Genomic DNA, 14131 nt, shown 5'->3' on the forward strand with positions numbered 1-14131 from the left:
TTTTAACTTCTTTGTAGTCTTGCATGTTAATAAATGACAGACTTCCAGGATTTAAGCTACAAAAAACTCATATATTATCACCTCGGTCTTGTCCAATATAGATGTGTTAATAAATGGAGTTTATGAATATTTATCATGAGGTAAAGTCATTAAAGAGACAGTACAGTTTTAATTTTCAGGAAGTATTTCTGATATCTATGCTACTTATCACAGATTAATCAGACTGCTAAGGCTTTGAAAATACAGACTTACCTGAATATGCCATATCTTTTGTGAATCTTTCCCTCCTTGCATGGTAAAACATCTGTTTCATCTTTACCGAAAATCACTCAAAACTCTTATTGGAGACAGTTTTAGTCTTGGCCAGAGCCTTTATAGAATAAGAAATTGGACATGGAAACACTGAGGACAGTGATAGTGACGACTGTTAGCAGATCATAGTTCCTTACCTGAAAATACTAGAAAATCCAATGCAAGCCTTTGAAATATGATACATTCTTGAAAGATGTGGTGTGTTACTATAACATGAAATAAAATTCCGCCTTCCAGAGCCTCAGTTCCTCTCTAGTCTCAGTTTTGGGTTCTTAGTCATTTGTTTTTTCTTCTTTCACTCTCTATGCCAGTGCTCTCTTGTGTGTGGATCTCTTTTTCCAGGGAAAACTTTCCATTGAGTTGCAAGCCTGAGAACTCTTAAGTTCGGATGAATGATAATGAGCACTGTCAAAGAGGCAGTAAAATTGAGTCCTTGGTTCTGGCTGTTGAGCCAGAGCTGCAGGAGTTAATTGTGTGAATGGTAATGAGACCAGGGAGGCAGCAGATGCTCGCGTGCCTTTACAATCCAAATCCCACCAACAAATTCCTCCCACAGAAACTCTGAGGGACATCTTGGCACCCTGGAGATGGAGATAGACCCAGCCATAGCCACATGCCACCTGCTAGACCTATTGTTGAAAAAAAAAGCCTATTACAATAACAAAGTTGTTTGCTATCTTTTGCAATGACTTTATGGCACCAGTTTTACCATCCTAGAGGAATGGAACATCTGATTCTTTATAAGGAAACATTTGCACCTAAAACAGTTAATGACTTACCAGGAAAGACTGATGTTTAGTATATGATACATATTCTTCTGAGAAAACATGCCTGTCCTTTCTTCTTGTAACTCCATAGTGATGCTATTTATTCTACAGCAGATTTAAAAGACCATATGGTTTTTGATGACCTTAAGAAAAGGGGCTGTTTTTGTTCCTGCAAGAATAGCAAAAGAGAAATGTTGAGGACTTAGATCATTAAATATTCATCTCTAACTAAAAATTTTAAAAATTTGGTGCTTGGTGTCATTCTAGCCAAAATGCTCTCAGAATGGCCTGCTTTTATCCAATGTGAGTTTTTTCCAACTGATCGTTTTGTAGTACCAATTTGCTGTCTAAAATCATGAAAGCCAAAATGCTCCATTTTAGGAAAATGAATGATCAGAATGGATACGAGCAAAAAAGTGACCCTCCCATACTGATAATTTATTTCTGTATAGCACTGTTTTCCACATAGTAGTTTAGGACTGTCCATGATGGTAGCAGAATGACATGAAACTAAGACACTCTATTATGTATGAGTTACTTTCATTTGTGAGGCTTTATACACCTGCTTTTCAGAGATCTGTGTTGTTATGTTCCTTACAGGAAACAGTGCATATATTTCTAGTATTAGAACATAGGATTCATTCGATTGACTACTGAAGACAAGCAAATTTGTCTGTTCACTCTGCCCCAGGAGAGAGAGGCTCCCTGTCTCTGTCTAGGTTAAAACAAAAGCCGCTTAATCTTCACTTTTTGTTCATCTGTCAACTCTATTGTTATAAAAGCAATTAGTTAGGCTGGAATTTCTGAATTCACTGTGAAAAACATTTGATGATCTTGCATTAATAATACAGAGTCTAGATTGAAATATTTACATGAGCTGTAAGTTTACAACATGATTATCAATTCAGGTTTTGGCTGAATAAGCTCTGTTGTGCTGGATTATTCTGTTTGTAAAGATACAAGATTCTAGAGTAAATAAAAAAGTGTAGTCTTTTCATAACAATAAAATATGTGTTTCTGACTTACTGAGAAGTCAGATATGGAAGCATGTGGGAGCAATATGTAAATGCCAAGCAAGCTGTTTATACTGGGATATGCTCCTGCATAATAATCATAATCCAATCCTAGCAGAAACCTTTTGAATTTAAAACATTGCTGATTTACAGCAAAACAGAAAAGGATCACAGCGAATGGTGTAGTTGTTGATTATTTGAGAAAAAGCTCAACTATGTTTATTTATTTATTTTTGCAAATGAGAGATTTTAACACTATCCAGTAATATCATTTCAACTATTTCATTGTACTTTGGTCAATTGCATGTTGAGGTTTGCTTTGTACATATTCTTATTACTGGAAGAAAGCATTAAAATAGAAATGTACAGCCATTTTGTCTAAGGAAATTTGCATTGAGAGTTATGGAGAAGGTGAATATTACTTTATGATTTTATGAAATTCATGTTAGAAATAAATTCTGTGCAGACTATACATGATTCTTAAAATTTAAGGAAAAGTTTCTTATTATTTATTTGGACAATTAAATTCAGTAATTTTGATTAACCAAGATAAAGTACATTTGCCTGAAAATATATTACTTTCTTTATGAGAAATATTAATGTCTTTCATTTAGCCTTATAACAGGGAGCAGAGTTCTAGAAGTCTGTCAAAATAAATACTATACCCTTGAATACTCAGAGTAAGCAGCATATGTAGGTACACTTTTATGTCTTCCTTCCCAAATTAGGATTCGATCCTTTATTTAAGAGAATATTTGTGAAGGGTGACTTGTCCCTGCAAAGACTGGTGATGGTTCACACAATAATGCAACATCAAAGAATTCTTGAATGGCAACTGGGTTTCTTTGATCTCAGGTCAGTATCACTTGTACTTACTGCATATTGCTACTCCCTTGTGTCAGTCTCAAGGTTGGCTTTTGCTCCAAGTTTGGAATGTTTCTGATTATAACATCAATAAGAAGCTGATACCTACTCTCCTTTTCTTAGCTTTTCATTGACTTTGTATTCACACTTTTTAACCTACAGTTGATTCAATTGTATTTCCTTCTAGAGGAATCTAGACTCCTAGACTCCAGGAATTATTATTACAGGGTATGTGTTCAAGTCCTGTGTAGAGTGTGTGAGGTATTCAGAGCCAGTAAAAATTTCACCTTTACTTTCACATCCTCAATTTTTGCCACCCTTAATTAGGAATCCCTTAAATTAATCCTCTATCAACAATTATTTTCATGGGTAATGCACAAATGGGAAAGTAGGGATGACTTTTTTGTTGCATAGGTTGCAATATCATTCTATGAAACAATTCATCATAATGTGAATTGATATTCTTATCTCCCATAGCTTCACAGTTTTGGAATAGGAAAGAATTGGAAAAATATGGTAGTCCTTTTCATTTATATCCAAGAAACAGGTTACTATCATACCTTATTAGATTTTGGAGGCAGACAGAGTTACACATATGTAATATCATCTGTGCTTTATTTGTGCAAAAATTTACTTAAACTTTGTAAATTTTATATTCCTTACACATTAAGTAGTTCCAAGATACAACTTTGTTTTCCACTCAGCATCTGCTGTCCAGTCTACCTCCTCATCTAAACCCCAATATTTTAGCATTTGTACTATGTGAAGGGAAGGAGCTGTATTCCTCTATCCCAGGATTAAAGCACTTTTAGTCCAGGTCAGTCATGACAATTTCATTCACTTTGCTATGTATTGGTTAAAGAAAGTCCATAAAAATCTGACCAATAAGCTTTAATAGGATATCTGTAGAAGGTCTCTAGAAAATATATTGCTTTGTGAAAGAAGATGTATTATAAAATGTATTTCTTTTTTTTTTTTTTTTTTTTTTTTTTTGCTAACTCTATATTAAACTGAGTCAATCATTAGCAGCGCCATGGCTCACTAGGCTAATCCTCCGCCTTGCAGCGCCAGCACACCGGGTTCTAGTCAAGGTCAGGGCGCTGGATTCTGTCCCGGTTGCTCCTCTTCCAGGATGGCTCTCTGCTGTAGCCTGGGAGTGCAGTGGAGGATGGCCCACGTGCTTGGGCCCTGCACCCCATGGGAGACCAAGATAAGCACCTGGCTCCTGCCATCGGATCAGCGCGGTGCGCCGGCCGCAGCGTGCCGGCCATTGGAGGGTGAACCAACAGCAAAGGAAGACCTTTCTCTCTGTCTCTCTCTCTCACTGTCCACTCTGCCTGTCAAAAAAAAAAAAAAAAAAAAGAAAAAAGAAAAAAGAAACTGAGTCAATCAGAGGTATTCCCTAGAACTCCAGATGTTGGCTTGGGCTCATGAATTAACCCATACAAAGGAATAAGCCAGCATATTGAAGATCAAAGAGTGGAAGAATCGGAGAACCATGATTGATGTAGTCACTTATTGAACTGATTAATTATTCCATAGTGGAAATGTCCTATCTCAATTTTTCTTGTGTTTAGACACAATAAACTCCTTCCTGTTGACACATTTGACTAGGTTCTATTACTTATATCTTACATGATTTTAATTATTATAAACATTTCTTTATCAAAATCATGGCAAAAGGACTGGCATTGTGCTGTAGTGGGTAAAGTTGTTGTTTGTGATGCCAGCATCCCATGTGGTCTCCAGTTAGTATCCTGGCTGTGCTACTTCCTATCCAGCTCCCTCCTAAGGGCCTGAGAAAAGCGGTAGAAGATGGCCCAAGTGTTTGGGCACCTGCCACCCACATGGGTGACCCAGATATAGCTCCTGACTCCTTGCTTCGGACAGGTCCAGCCCTGGACATTGTGAACATCTGGGGAGTCAGCCAGTGGATGAAAGCCTTCTCTCTCTCCTTATCTCTCTCTCTTTGTCTCTTCCTCTCTCTCTGTAACTCTTTCAAATAAATAAGTAAATCTTCAAATAAAAATTATGGCAAGAATTAAATAAGGAAAAAATTATGAAAAACATTTGGGACATAATGTTGTTCAATGACTGTTACCTTTACATCTCTTATGTTTTAAAACCCTTACAATTAAACATTAGGTGAGATGTTACTATTTTACATGATATTTTATGAGTAATACCATCTAAATGTAAATTGTTAAATTTATGCACTTAATTGCATTTTTGGAATAGATATTTCCTAAAATGTTTTTATTACTAAATTGAAAATCTTCTTTGGGAATTAAATTCTTTTGGAAGGAGACTATTGGCTATAATTGATTAGTTTATTATAATGATTTTAACATCCATATTCAAAACAAATACTAGATGTTAATAAAAGAAACACTACATTGTGACAGAATGGTGTTGTGCCTTATGACTTATAGGAAATAGACATTTTTAATAAAAGTTAGCAACTCTCCTCAGCTTTGTTCCATTTGAAGTATCTTCTATAAAGAGCTTATGGCCATACCTGAGAAATGCATCATCAGATGATTTTGTTGTTCAAAGGTCAAAGTGTACTTAAGTAAACTATGATGGCTACAATATCACTAGATGATATAATTTTATGGAACCACAGTTGCATGTTATCCATTGTTGACTTAAACATCTTTATGTGGTGAATGACTGCAAATCCTATCCATTAAGGCACTTACTATGTGAAAAGTATGTGAAAACTATTTCCCTTGTATGTTGGTAAAGAAATGATAAACATCCACATTTTTTTTTTAATTTGATAGGTAGAGTTATAGATAATGAGAGAGAGACAGAGAGAAAGGTCTTCCTTCCATGGCTGCTACAGTAGGCGCTGCGGCAGGCGCTACACTGATCCGAAGCCAGGAGCCGGGTGCTTCCTCCTGGTCTCCCATGCGGGTGTGGGGACCCAAGCACTTGGGCCATCCTCCTCTGCTGCTTTCTGGGCCACAGCAGAGAGCTGGACTGGAAGAGGAGCAACTGGGACTAGTACCCAGCGCCCCAACTGGGACTAGAACTCAGGGTGCCAGCACCACAGGCGGAGGATTAGTCAAGTGAGCCACGGCACCGGCTGACATATACATTTTATAAAGATCAACTTTACAGCTAATTATATGCTACATGTTCTAAATCTCTTAATCATTTATTTCCTTTACCTCATGAAATTTTAATAATTTTTAATGAAAGTTGTTATTTGAAAGAATGCCATGAGCTTTTTGTTTTCCTTGTACAATTTTAAGCATGCCTCAATTTGCTAACATTGCTCTTAACTGCATTACAAATATTCCGGATTGCTCACTGCTGAAAGTGGTTCAACTGATGGATGGTAACCACGAAGTGAATAATTTCTCACAAATCCAAGTAAATAAGCATTTGGACCCTGAGGTGGGAAATAACTTAGCTCTGTTTATGAGTAATAAATCTAGCTTTATTCATCAATAATAAGTTTTTGTGTATTATAGATGTTAATATTCAGTTATTTAAGCTTAACATCCTATGTTAAAATCCCTTTTCACTGCTTTAATCTAATATAATATATCCTAAGGTATTATTTATCTTATTTTCATATTTCTCTTTTTAAGATTTATTTATTTATTTGAAAGGTAGAGTTACAGAGAGGCAGAGGGGCTGGTGAGAGTTCAAGAGAGAGAAAGTCTTCCATCCACTTCTATCCCTAAATGATCACAGGGGCCAGAGCTGAGCCTATCTGAAGCCAGGAGCCTGGAGCTTCTTCCAGGTCTCCCATGTGGGTGCAAGAACTTTGGCAGCCTTCTACTGCTTTCCCAGGCCATTAGCAGAGAGTTGGGTTGGAAGTGGAATAGCCAGGACTGATATGGAATTCCAGCACTGCAGCCGGCAGCTTTAACCTTTATGCCATATATTTCTAAGTTTTATAGTTCTCTTCCATAATTTTAGAAATTTTGTCTTGAGAGTAGTCACTAATCTATGAACAGTGAGATGCTACTAGTTGGGATAAAACATAATTAATAATATAGATATATATTAAGAGCACACAGAAGTATCATAAGTGAAATGTATTTTAACATGAACACTAGAGTCATAAATTGGTAGTAAACTTTGTGTCACACTTCAACTTGTTTTCTTAATCCTGACCTGGAAGTAGTTAAGAGTAAATGAACAGTATACTTAAGATTTGCTTTCCCACATGTTGAAGGAATGATGGATGGTGAAGGAATGTTGGCATGAAGAAAACATAATGCAAGCTTGTGATTTATACATACTTGACATATGCAAAACATTCAATCTGAGATTCTTAAACATATTCATATGTACATGTGTGTGTTTATGTGAGTGGGTGTGTATGTGTAATGGCATTAGACATATTTTTGCCTTCAGAAATAGCTCTTCAAAAGGAATTAAGTCTCTTTTTCTGAAAAATATTTCCTTCAGTAATGAAAACTGCATGAATAAACAGGATAATAACTGGTTTAAAATAGAGTTCAGAGGAAAGCTTAATTTCCCTTCTTATTCTATGAATTTAACTAAATAGAGAAGTTTTTCCTATATAATTTTGATTCATATTTTTCTTGAATTAAGGATGCTGACACCCTTGTTCTTTTCATGGTCATCTTCTCCATATGCCAGTTGTTTCTAAAGTCCCTAGAGGAGTACAATCTCAGAGCACATAGGAATTAAGTATCATCATATTAGAACTGTTACCATTTTAGACAATAGATTATCTCATGGTAATGTGTCTCAAACTTTAATGTTCCTAGGAATACTGGGAGATCTTATTGGAGTGCAGAATCCATTTAAGTAGGTCTAGGGGCTGTCTGAAATTCTGCATTTCCAACAAGCTTCTAGATAATGTCCCTGCTGCTGCTCTGTGGACCATACCTTGAGTAGCAATGGTTGAAATCAAGGGTAGACTCAATGAACTAAATGGCTTACCCATCCACCCCCTCACACACCTTCCTTAAACCAACTGCAACAAAATGAACACTTACATAGGCTTAGTTTTCTGCCTCAGGATACTGTGCAATAAGAGCTAATTTAATGGATTCCGTAGTAATTCGTGAGATTAATCCTAAAATTAACCTTGCTTTCATCTGGTTTAATTTAGTTATCTGCTCTCAGATCTTGACTGAGCTCCTAGTATGTGTCCATTTTTAAACCACTGGATCATTAGAAGCCTGTATTGCTCTCCTTGTTTTAATCTTTAATTTCATAACCTGCATGGTGTGGAAGGCCTGCAGTCATAAAGTGTGTAACACCTACATGCTTCTCATTTGGACTCATTCAGTTGCTTTTCGCCAGTTCCTAATTCACCTGCTAGAAATTGGCACACTACGTTTGGCAGGACATCCCAAATGCTGATTGTCCACACAGACAAAATTGACCCAGCACCTGTCACTGTATTTTATGGACTCCAACTCTTCCCTGTCCTTGGCTTGTGCCGCATCCCGGCACCTGCACAGTTAGGACTCCAGGTGGGAGGCCCTCATACAGGCACAAAGCCCATTTAATGTTCATTTGTATCCTATAAACCTAAGAATAGTTTAGATCTGTTCTAATTTCTCAACCCATTATCTTACATTGATAAATTTGTTCCAATGAAGAGTTCATTCTTCTTAGTGAGCTTTCATTTTTATATTCTTGAACAAAGTAGTAAGTGGAACACATAGAGATTGACATAGGTATAATATGATCAATATAAAACCTAATAGCACACTTTAAATGAAGGTATTATTTGACAAATTTTATCGTTCTTTATCATTCCCAAGATGTCATATAAAATCATACACTTTTGTCTTTCTACTATTGTAAGATGTGAAATTAAAAAAAAAAAACCATTTAGCCCACATAGCTTGAGAACAAGCAAATATTAGCTGTGTGTCTTACCAAATATAAAAGATAAGTAAACCTGGCAGGCTTCTTTTAATAGTGTTATCAGATGTGTTGTGATGGTCTGGAGGTATATTTGGGTATGACCTTGTGGAATTTTCTTCAGTGAAGCAGCAAGTTTTTAGGATCATCGTAGTCCAGTTTTGTGGATTATATTTCATAGATGAACTTCATAAATCAAAATGGAGAGCACTTCTCTTTTCCACCATAAAATTATAGAAGCATCTAAACCAAAAGTCTAAAAAGCAGCAAGTACCATGGATATGATCCACAATTTTGGTTGTTCAATGAATGTTAGGATGAAAGTAGGCACACAGAGGCTAAGGAAAGGAAACTAACCATTGTTATATGTCTACTCTGGGTCACCCTTGTGGAAAATCCTAATCATTCAAATTCTTGCAAGAGTTTTTTTTTTATAGTAAAGTAGTATAATTCACATGTTATATAGGCTCAGAGAAATTAAACAATTTGTTCAGGCTTTCATATCTGGTGGTAACTGCTATCATATGTATTTTGGGCTCAGATGAAAAGCCAAATGCTTTTTCTTCAATATTATAGAGTATTGGGGTTGCTTAACTTTACTGCCCTCTAATAAACCTTTTGCCCTGATCTAGTTTCCCAAGATTTTTAGTAATTATTTAGGTTTGTAATAGCAATATGATGTCAAGCATGTCACTACTCAAATGGCAGCAATAGTCAGTGTTGGGTCAGATTGAAGCCAGGAGCCTGGAGCGTCAACTGGGTCTTCCAGGTGAGTGGCAGGGGCCCAAACACTTGGGCCATCTTCCTCTGATATTTCCAGGCCATTAATAAGGAGCTGGATTGGAAGTGGAGCTGCTGGGACATGAACTGGGATGCTGGCATCACAGGTGGCGGCTTTACCCACTATCACATAGTGCTGCCCCTCCTAACAATTGTGGGGAGCAACTGGGACTAGACTGTTACTCGAATTAAGACTTATTCTATGCATCTGCTCTCCCACAATATGGTGCTGGGAGAGGAGGAAACAGCTTCTACACAGCTGCCTCCAGTTCAACCAATAAACTGTAGGACCTGCTCCTGATTGGAGGAGAGCAGCGTACTCGGCGTGTGGGTAGCAGAGTTGGGATTGGTGGAAGAGGACTATAAAGGAGGAGAGAGACAACATGCACCAGGAACATCTAAGGGGAACATCTGAAGGAACACCTGTGCAGCCCCCGAGAGAGCCGGCCGGCGGTGTGCCGCTCCCCCGCGGAAGTGGGGAACGTGGCAGGGGGAACCGCCCTTCCACGGAGGTGGAAAGGACGGTAGCCAACCCGGGAAGAACCAGCAGCAAACCCGGGAAGGGCCGAGCAGACAAAAGAACAGCGCAGGGTTTAGTGTCGTTCCTCCATGAAGAGGGGGAGCGACAAACAATTTCTAAGAAGAAAGATCAGGGCCTGTGTTGTGGTGTAGCTAGTAGAGTTGCCACCTGTGGTGCTGGCATCCCAAATTGACACCAGTTCTAGACCCAGTTGCTCCACTTGCAGTCCAGCTCTCTGCTATGGCCTGGGAAAGCAGTGGAGGATGGCTTGGAAGCTCCTGCTTCCTGGTTTTGGATTAGCCCAGCTCCAGCCGTCGTGGCCATCTGGGGGGTGAACCAGCGGATGGAAGACCTGTCTCTCTCTCTCTGCCTCTGCCTTTGCCTTTCTGTAACTCTGCCTTTCAAATAAATAAATAAATGAATCTTTTTTTTTTTAAAGAAAGATCACAATGCTTTGACAATATTATTTTCATGGTGGGGAAAACATGGCCTTCTCTTATGTTCATGTGGTCTAATAAAATATAAATTAATGTGTAAGAATTTTTAGAACAAAATACACATCTGCTGTTCAGAAACTTGTGACTTTAATTTGCATTCTAGGATCAAAAAAGGATAAATTATCCTTCACATACAGGGGAGACGTTTGAGCTTTACGATTGGGTCCTAGATTTTTCTTCCTCTTCAATAGGAAAGAGAATATGAAAGATTTAGACTTATAAAGCTAATTTTCCTTAAAATGAAAGTAATCAAATAAATGGCATAATGAAAGTATTATTAGAGGTGACAGAAAGTACTACAAATACAAACCTGTATGTTTTTCTAGGTTTAACAGTTTGCAACCAAATTAGAATAAGTGCAAAAAGAAGTTGTGGGGATAAAATACGGACAAGATGGGTATTCCCAAGCTTCTCCCCCAGAAGCTCAGGCATACTTTGTCCTCTGGCCTGAGGTCACTCACAATGCTACAGTCTCAAGAGGGGGAGCCACTTGCTCTGTCAGCAAAGGCAAACCTCAGGAGCAAATGGACTTCTAAGAACATTCCAACAGCTCTTCTTACTGGCCACCCCAGAAGTCCTTTAGAAGGCTTGCCACATCCTCATGATTTTGTAAAGTTCCATAAGAAAGCTCAATTAGTTCATTTTTAGACAACAACTAATAAAAGCTTATCAATCCACTTCTACTTCCCCCCTCTTCCAACATAACATAAACATATTCACAGATTGTATTTGAGAGATGTATATTTTATTTATTTATTTTGGTATTATTAGAGACACCAAGTGAAGAAATTTTGGATTTCTAAAACTATCAAGAGTACAAAAGTAAGATGTATTTTAGATTCTATACTGTGTTTTTTTTTTAACTTTTATTTAGTAAATATAAATTTCCAAAGTACGCTTATGGATTACAATGGCTTTTTCGCCCCCATAACCTCCCTCCCACCTGCAACCCTCCCAACTCCTGCTCCCTCTCCCATTCCATTCACATCAAGATTCATTTTCAATTATCTTTATATACAGAAGATCAATTTAGTATATATTAAAGAAAGATTTCAACAGTTTGCACCCACACAGAAACACAATGTGCAAAGTAATTTTTGAGTACCAGTTACAGCATTAATTCGCACTGAACAACACATTAAGGACAGAGATCCTACATGAGGAGTAAGTGCCCAGTGACTCCTGTTGTTGACTTAACAAATTGAAACTCTTGTTTATGGCATCAGTAATCTCCCTAGGCTCTTGTTATGAGTTGCCAAGGCTATGGAAGCCTTTTGAGTTCGTGGACATCGATCTTATTTAGACAAGGTCATAGTCAAAGTGGAAGTTCTCTCCTGCCCCTTCAGAGAAAGGTACCTCCTCCTTTGATGGCCTGTTCTTTCTACTGGGATCTCACTCGCAGAGATCTTTCATTTAGTTTTTGTTTGTTTGTTTGTTTTTTGTTTGTTTGTTTGTTTTTTTGCCAGAGTGTCTTGGCTTTCCATGCCTAAAATACTCTCATGAGCTCTTCAACCAGATCTGAATGTCCCCTTTTGGGACATGCTCAAGCTGACTTGCCACAAATGGTAGAGTTAGAAATGTGCCAGGGAATTCCAGTACAATTCCATCAAGGTGGCATGTGCCAATGCCATCTCACTAGTCCAAGTGATCAATTTCAGTTCACAATTGATCACACTGATAGGTCTAAGAGTCAAAGGGATCACATAAACAAGATGAGTGTCTGCTAATACTAACTGATAGAATAAAAAAGAGAGAGAACCATCCAACATGGGAAGTGGGATACACAGCAGACTCATAGAATGGCAGATGTCCTAAATAGCACTCTGGCCTCAGAAATTCTATACTTTGTAAAAGAAAGTGTGAAGAAGAGAGTAGTGTAAATTAAGGATAAATCAAAAGCACAATTTCAAATAAAATAAAGAAGTAGTAAACTAAAAATGAAATAATATTTATAAAGTATGATATTGCAAGTGAAAAACAAAAACTCTGCGAATGACCTAAACTTCTTTAAAGACTTAACAGAAACATGTTATTTATTTATTTTTAAGATTTACTTATTTATTTGAAAGGAAGAGTGGACCAGAGAGAGCAAACTTCATTCAGCTGATTCACTCCCCAAATGGCTGCAATGACAGGAGGCTAATCCAGACCATGCCAGGAGCCCAGAATTCCATGCTGGTCTCACTAATGAGTGGCAGGGGCCCAAGCATTAGGGCCTTCCTTCACTCTCTTCCCAGGCCATTAGCAGTGAGCTGGATCAGAAGCAAAGCAGCCAGGACTCGAATTAGAGCCAGGTTCCAATTGGAATGCCCAAGTCCCAAACCACAGCTTAATCCATGAAGCCACAACACTGGCCCCAGAAACACATGCTGTATGATTATACTGATTTATGACCCATTTAAAATATGTTCGTAAATTCTACTGAAGAACTGTTCACAACAGTTGATTCTGTCCAAGTCCACTGTCAGCAATTTAAAAGGGGGGAGGGGTAGTTAACAATGATTTTTACTTCTTGAACTTAGGGGAGAGTATCTTCTAGAGAAAGTGAATCCAATCCACTGCTCTTGGTATTTTGAGGGATAGGCTTATGAAAATCACAAAGAAAACTGTCCTAGAACTAATGGAATTGGATTACCTTTGAATCCTCACCCCAACTTGGAAGAGTCACTACTTCCTTCCTTTGCTCTTTTGGTGTTTGCAAAGGGGTTCACTAAAGCCTGCATTGATACAATTATTGGCCAGGATTGTGAGACACCCAGTCCAGATGGCTATGGGTTTCTAACGTCCCAGAAGCTTTTGGTAGTTTTCCTGGTTTGCCTATAGGGTTTGGGGATCAGCAATTTGAAAGGGCTACAAACTTGTGAAACAACATTATTCATGGGGGCAGAATGTTCTTCAGCATGACCCGGTACTAAATACATTCATTATAGGCATTTCTATTCTGCACAATTTGCCACACAGCACTGGTTTCAGAAGGGGGAGAAAAAAAAAAAAAACAATGGCTTATAAAATGCCTTTGAATGCCTAAAAAGAAGGAGAGTTCACGCTGAGACTCCTTTGCTTTCTTTTTTGGAAAGAACCTTCTTAGTGACTTTAGCTGAGCTCTGCTGAGAGTAAGCAAAGTGGAAAAATCAGAAAATTACTTTTTTTATATGTTTCTGGGGGGCAAAATAGAGAGTGGGAGAAAATAAATGGGAAAAAGTGACACTGAGATTATGTGAAACAGCAAATATGCAAGTGGATGAAGACAGCTGAAGAATAATGCAAAAGGTGCAGGGGAGACGCAGCAAGAATGGAGCCACGATGATAAACTTAAAAGGAATTGCAGAGCAGAAAGAACATCATAAATAATCATATTTTCAAATAAGAATACCATATCAGTTTCTGTGACCTGGATAGAGCACAAGCCTCCCATGATATTTCCTAGCATTTTGATGCACACAAAATGCAATTTTCAGCTCAGGCGTTTTATTTGTCAATGTAAACAAGCTTTGGGTTTTTAAAATACAT

Source organism: Oryctolagus cuniculus, chromosome 8 (genome assembly GCF_051225735.1).
Source record: "Oryctolagus cuniculus isolate XC-2025 breed Fujian yellow rabbit chromosome 8, ASM5122573v1, whole genome shotgun sequence".
NCBI classification, from domain to species: Eukaryota; Metazoa; Chordata; class Mammalia; order Lagomorpha; family Leporidae; genus Oryctolagus; species Oryctolagus cuniculus.